Here is a 7,640-nt window from a genome sequence, read left to right as displayed (position 1 = left end):
ACTCCTGATTTCACGGCATGATATAAGAATTGGCCACCACAGCTCATCCAGGGAGGGACTGTTCTGGATTATTGTAACATTGATTGTTATTTCCATGGCTTGCCAGCAGCATTCACTGAACAAGCCAAGAAATTGGAGATTCATATCTGTTACAACTGAGCTTTCTAGTTGGAAATATGTGCGGTGCTCTGCTCCCAGGATTGCTCTAGTCTATAGTTATATTTCTTTGTATGGTGCCAACATGCTACAGCACAGTGATATGTTGGAGGGTAGACCATAACATTGTATGATAGGAGTGTATCTCTGAGACCATAGGAAGGTGGTCAACGCCATAAGGCACTTGTAATCTAGGAGAGTCGGGTAAACTTCATTGTCTTAGTGATGTAATTGGACTTTAAAGAACATTTTCCCGTGCAATTTGGCATAAAACAACATACCTGATGGAAGTGTTTGTGGTTGTCATGAAAACCCTGCCTGGTGGGATGGAGGCATTTAGAACAAACGGTGGGAGGTGTCCTGTGAACATTTCTCTGCAGGCTTAGGGCCTTAAACTGGTAATGTGTGTTAATCACCTTTACATTACTCTAATGATTTCCATTATATGAAGGAATTCTATACGTAGCTATCAATTCCTGTTTTCTGCATCATTTTTCTCATCTTCACCAGTAAAATATCTTCACGGCTAATACAGGATTGACTGAGGTGCACGGTGAAGCAAAAGAGCTGACATTTTGTGTGATTTGTAGTGTAGTAATGGAACAATTCATGCTTTTATGTTAAATCTGCTTTATTCCCCTTGCTTTGTTTAATAGGAACCGGTGGAAAGGTAGGTAAATGACACGTTAGTGGCGGCAAATGGAAAAACAGTCTCTAAACTGCAAAGTGAGTTGTTCGGGGGGTGGGAGAGGACCTCTGATATGGCATGTCTCCAACAAAGGGAAGTGTGAACAGTAGGTGGGACAATGTGAATGTTGGCCACCTTCCATTTCAAGTCACGAGCAGGAAGTGGTCCAGCCCCTGTACGATGCTCTGGTCACGTCAGCTCTAGATGATGTAGTCTGCCGCTGCTGGCTTTCATACTGTAGAATACATAGTTGGAATTGTGCAAAGATAAGTGACTGCAATGCCCTTTTAATTTGGATTAACAACATATTTTGAAAACGAACTTAAGAGGAGAGATAGTGTTGCTGAATGACCAGATAATGAACGAGATATGCTAAGCAACTGATTAAGGTCAAATGATAATGGTGTGGGATATTTAGAATCATAAGAGGGTAAAGGCTAAAAACACAGTAATAAGTAAGGACTTAAAAGAAGCATGTTTCAATTAGTATGGAATCCTTGTCTGCCTTGGTTACCATGGAATGTGGAAGAGGCAAGTTCAGTATTGGGCAATACCATTTTTGTTTGTTTTTTTTTAATTATAATTTTGACTAAATTGATATTTTGGGACACGGTTTCGAGAACTGTCCTCTTTTCCTCAAGTCGAGCAATACTGATTTATAAAGTTTCTGAGTTTAACATAAATGCAAAGAAAAATAAATATATATCTCACGGAATGGCAGAGTGACAGAAGTTCATACAGGCCAATAAATGTATGAAAGGGACAGTGAGAGGTATAGGACCAAGCACCTAACAGCAATTAGGAGAGGGTCAAGTGTCAAATCATTTTTCCTCCCTGTCTAATACTCAAGTTTTGTTTTTTGTTTAATATAGTGTCAAAGAGCATGATCATTTTAAGTTTTTGTTTTCTTATTAGAGAGAGAGGTTATTTGTTAAAATGAATAAACCTAAAGGAATGTATAATGAAGGTATATGTATTTCTACCTTTGCCGTGTCCGATTAAGCAATAGCAGTTTTGGGGGGGGTGTAGAGTTTTCTCCACAGATGTAATTTGATTTTGTTTTTAGTCACAGGTATTCAATGTTGTGTGCAATGAGCAGGTAGTTTTTCTCTTATTGAGGAGCTGTCCAGGCTGGTCTACAGGTTAAAAAAAGAGAGAGGAAAAAATACAAACCATGTTCGTGTGTTTTTTTTTTTTAATAATACAACATGTTCACCGCACTAGAAGTTTTAGATTTAGTATTCATATAATTAAAGAAAAATGGGTCATGCCAGTCTATGGTTATTACTTTAGGCTATGTCTTGAGTATGCAAATTGCTAATAATTAGACGCTCCATGGTAACATAAAAATTATATTTATAGCGTTATGTTTTACATAAGCAGAACATTTCATATGTTTTCTGAGAGTACCATACCAACTTTTTTTTGCATATGTTTTTAATAGAGTGAAAAGTGTATACTGTTAATGCAGTGACAGTAACAATTATATATTTAAAAAAAAAAATCCTTGTAACAATACTAAAACAAATACAGTTATCTCCAAGTTACTTGAAGGTTTTCTATCAATAAGTAAAAAATAATGCCGTGGATGCAACATTGTGTAATGAGACACTCCAATGCCAACATGACTGAGTACAGTGCATGTACATGGTAGTGTGTGTAATGCTTGTGAGTGCCTGGCTCTCTACATGAAATCAGCCCACTCTTTCTGGGTGTGGGTCAGCAATACAATCATTTATTCTCTTGACCTCAACATTCCATCAGGCAACATAAAGGATTCCCCGGTTTCCATCCAAGTAGAACCAAGACTCCCTACAGGGCTAGACCCTGTAGTAAGTGAGCAGGCTTTCCTCATTTTGTTGATGCCGCTATCATTGAGGTATAAGATTGCCATCAAACATCATCCTCCCCAGATTCGACCAGAATGGAGTGTTCATGAATTAAAAGGGGCAGTCCATGCTAGTATAAATGCAAACTATGGACAATGGGAATTTTTAGTAGGTTTAATGTAGTAGATCAAAGAAGAAATGCATTAGGGGGAAAAAAATGACCTCCACTGGAATAAACTGGGTTGTTATTGTTTCCAATTAAAGGTGCTTGACTTCACAAATGGGACTGAGAGAGTCAGTATAATGGGAGCGTGGTCCGACCAAGTGATCCGGCCAATATCCGTTCTAGAGAGGCCTCTACTACATTTTTGGTTGTGAAAAAGTAGTCTGCGAGAATAGGGTTGGTGAGGGGCGGAGTAGAACGTGTAATCCCTTTGGCCCTGATGTTGGGTTCTCCAAATGTCTATTAGTGAAAACTCTGGCAACCTTCCTGAATTTTTTCCCTGTTTTTTGTGAGAGTGCCGTATGAGCCCGGCTCTGGGGAAGCGATTTATCTTCCTCAGGGTTTAAGGCCATGTTCAGATCTCCCCCCACTATCATTGAGGATAGATAGGCGGGGTCAACCTTGTGCAGGACAATTTTCAGGAACTCCGACTGATTTTCATTGGGCGCGTATAGGTTGATCAAGGCGATCGCTGTACCAGCTAGTGAGCCATATACCACTAGAAATCTACCCCCTGGGTCTGAGATGGTTTTGACTAGATTAAATGGGGTTCCCTGACGTAGTAGAATAGCGACTCCTCGCTTCTTGCTACTGAAGGATGAATAGAACCCCATTGGAAATGCGTTACTAAATGTTTTGGGCGGATCACGATCTGTGAAGTGTGTCTCCTGGAGAAATACTATGTCCCCTCCGGATTTTTTCAGCTGCACATGGGAGGGTGCACGCAGTAAACGTGAGCGCTGTATTGAGGCATTAGGCCACCCGCTCGATTTCAGATGGGCCAAGAGCAGGGGGGAGTAGGGAGTAGAGAGGGGGGATGCATATAGTTAGAACATCATTGGCATGAGAGTGTCAGTGAACCTGTCCATTCTTTTGGAGTAAAGGAGGAAAGCCTTGGTTCTTATAACATAATACAATCAAACATTTGGGTGCTTTCCCTGCCTTTAAGTGACCGGAAATCCTGATGCTTTTCTAGTAAGCACTATAGACCAACAGACAAATTGGCATCCCTGTCCTAAGGTACATATATACGTTTGAACTTTGTAACATACAGTTTAAAACATTTTAACCGAATCCGATCAATTGAACATATTCATTGGGTGGGCCGCACGGGGGGGTGGGGGAGTTATGGGGGGAGGGAGGAGGAAGGGGGAGGGGATGGTGGGGGAGGGGGGGTATCAGGAACGGTGAGGGTGGCAATGACGGTTTTGCTTAGCTGCTAACCAGTCAAACAAACCATTGATCAGACAGTCGTATGCACATCTATTTAATGAACGTACATTATAAGCTGAGTGATGGCGTGGGAGCATTGCTCTGTGCCCCCTATAGGCTCTGAACCCTTGAAGCCTGCGATTGATAGCGTTGGCGCAATTGGTCGTGCTCACATGAAGGTACCAAAGTTCATTCCACGGGGGGGGTATAAGGATGTGGATGGGGGGGTTATGGGAGGGGAGATGGGAGGAGGGCAAGGGAAGGAACAGATAGGGGGTAAGAGTGGCATTAAAGGGCAAATAAAGCTGTCTAACAGGTCAGCAAGCCATTGGTCAGACAAACGCCATTTTGGCAACATTATACGGAATACATAATAAACAGAGTAAAACATGATTCTATGCTACCATCAAACACTTGAGCCCTGTAATTTGCGTTTTGAGTTTGCTCGTAGCTTCGGAGCAACTGAACACTTTACTGTGGAGGGATGGGGTCGATACCTCAGGGGGGGGGCAAGGTGGGGAGGGGGGCAAGGTAGGGGGGATAAACTTCAAGGGGTTCAGTCTCCCATGGATCAAGCAGGTCATGATGAAATTGGGGCATATATAGTTATCTTCTGCCCCGCAAACAAACTCTGCACTGGGTTACACCGCCAACTCTGAGGGACCAGCTTCAGATAGGGCCCTATCATGAAAGCCGTTAGTTTCTCAAAATTGTCATACATGGTGGGGGTATGGGGTGAGGGGCGGCGGGGGGGTAGGGTGGGAAGAGCAGGTGCCGAGGGGGGGGAAGGTAAATACTTGTAAGGCTACACATGCGTGATTTTAGGGATCCGTTCGCTCCCAAAGTATATACATTAAGCGGTGAGCTTCCCTCTCACAGCGGGGGAAGTGTAGCCCCACCGGGGTGAACAATAAGTTAACCTTTAACACACGGTTAACACGCGCGGCTATCCGTATGTCCAGCGAGTAAACTAACAAGCAGGGCCGTGTAAATTGGGGGAGGGGAAGGCCGGCAGCGACTGGGATGAGGGATAAACTGGACCGGGCCTTCTGATTTTAACAAGGTATTGGCATGGCGGCAATCAGGGGCTTAAGATGTTTAGCCTATATATCCGGAGCGGTCCTGAAGGTCCAGAGTGGTCCACCACGGCAGAAAGTTCTGCATTGTCTGCAGTATGTGGTGGTTTTTAGGCACCATTGTTTCCGCAAATATGCTATGCGGCCAGAGTCTCCCACCTCCCCCCCCACCCGCTACAGACCATTTGTAGGAGCGAACTCGCCGCTCAAGATCGATCCACCCTCCTCTTTTCTTCCGAGGGGTCTGCGGCACCAGAGGGGGGGGGGCAGCCAAGGTGGATCCAACCAGCCCAAACCACTTCCCCTCCCGCCGACAGGTAGCTGCCCGCGGAACACCGGGAAACAGATTCCAGGCTCCTCACAGCGTTGGCTGGAGAGGGCCAGCCTCAGGATCAGCGTTGGAACAGCGGCCTGGTGGGACCTGGAACTCGGAGTCTTGTCGACCGTCTTCATGGTAGAGCTGGGGTCGAGTAGATCAGCTGGCGCTCCTTCTCCATCAACGGCGATGGTGGGTTGGAGTCTTCATCAAAGCTTAGGTGAGTGGCAACGGCCAACTTGGAGTATTGGGCTCGGTTGAGTTTTTTGAGGTCTGACTCCCTCACTTATCTCTTGTTTGAGCCTGCACTGCGATTCTGCGTGAGGATCTGACTGTTCTGTGTCTTTCTTCGGCATCCCGTGCAGGCCGATCTTCGTCTGCCCATGCAAGTGGGGGGGAAAGTCCCAAAGCTTTAGCAAATGAGGACATTTCCTTGGGGCGCCTTTGTGCTAGGTATTTCCTGTTTCTGTTGGCAATGAGTTTGAATGGGAAACCCCATCGATACCTCACCCCATTCTCGCGAAGGAAAAGGGTTAGTGGCTCGAGCTCTCTTCTTTTGTTGATCGTGATTTTGGATAAATCATTAAAAACTTGAAGAGCCTCATCCTGGAAATTTATCGTATCCCTTTCACGGCAGGCAGCCAGGATCTTCTCTTTAGCAGAGTAGCTGTGGAAGCGGATAATTAGATCTCTCCGCCGGTTACGGTCATCTGACCGCGGCCCGAGGGCTCGATGTGCCCGATCAATCTCCAGATCGCGGCCTTCTAGGTCTGGGCAGATGGAGGAGAACAATTTCGCTAGGTGGGGTCGGAGGAGGTCAGGAAGAACCGATTCTGGGACTTTACGTATACGTAGATTTTGTCTTCTGTCCCGGTTTTCCTGATCCTCCATCCCTTCTTTGAGGCCCGCTACCTCTTCTCCCAGTCGGAAGATCTCGTCCTCAGCTTCTGTATGCCTTTTATGGGAATCCCTTAGTTTGATTTCCAGTTCGGTTGTCTGATCCGTAAGGCCTGAAATTTCTTGCCTAAGCTCCGACACTGCCGCTTTGAGATCATTCTGCAGTGAAGTGTATAATTTTGTGTGTAAGGAGACCATAAGATCTTCTAGGTAGGCTCTCGTGATCGGGTCCTCAGGGCTTAGGTTGTCCCTAGCTCGCGCTTGCCTAATCGAGGTAACTGGTGAGCCTCGTGCGCCACCGCCATCTTGGATTTCAGCCGCTGCTTCAGGGCTCCGCTGCGCCGGGGGAAAATGCTTAGTTATTCCCTGATTTTTGGTCATTTTAGCCCTCGCTTGCATTGCTGCACCACTCACACTCCTTGGGGTGATTGCGAGGGGAGCGAAAATTCAGGGGGGAAGGTGCCTGATATTGCCGTTATAAGCATGGGTCCACGGAGCTCCCTCAACACGCGACCATACCGGATGACGTCACCGGAAGCCCCACTGGGTTGTTGTGTAACAAAATTCATGAATACTGTGGCAAAACTAATCTAACGCATTGGATATAACTGCTTTGTTCAGATTAATTAAAAATTGAGATGTGTCTGGGATGCAGTTTTTATTTATACTGTACCGGCTGAAAAGGGAAATCCAATTTAGATGATAAAACAAGGCATTTTGTAAATAAATGACACTTCCTTCGACAAATGTACTTATGCAAAGAGAATGTGAATTCTTTGGCTTCTTTGCAAATTAAGAACGATTTTCTCTTTAATGTGAATGGGAGTTTATATGATCATGCAGTGTTTACTCATTTTCCTAATTGGTTCCATGAACATGACAGGGTTTAAAGGAAACGTGTATTCTGCACACTACTCCGTGACATCACATACTGCAAAGTCCCTATTCTTGATTTCTCTTTTTTGCACATTTTTTTTTTTTTTTTTAAATTTTAGGAAATGGATGAGCCAGCTGGACTACAGCAAGCCAATTGAAAGACTCAAAATCATTGGCACCATGATGATATCATCACTTTCTGTTGATTGACCCTAACATTGATTTTTATTCACTGCTACATACAAATATTCATATCTTGGTATTTTAGGATTCCTGGAGAGCAGAATTATGTTTCTGTTCTAGTGGGTCACATGGTTCATAATATAAAAATAGACAAAATAGAGGGTGCTGCTGTTTAATAAATTAT

This window comes from Ascaphus truei, chromosome 1, assembly GCF_040206685.1.
Source record: "Ascaphus truei isolate aAscTru1 chromosome 1, aAscTru1.hap1, whole genome shotgun sequence".
In the NCBI taxonomy this organism is placed as follows: Eukaryota; Metazoa; Chordata; class Amphibia; order Anura; family Ascaphidae; genus Ascaphus; species Ascaphus truei.
This window is presented reverse-complemented; position numbering follows the sequence as displayed.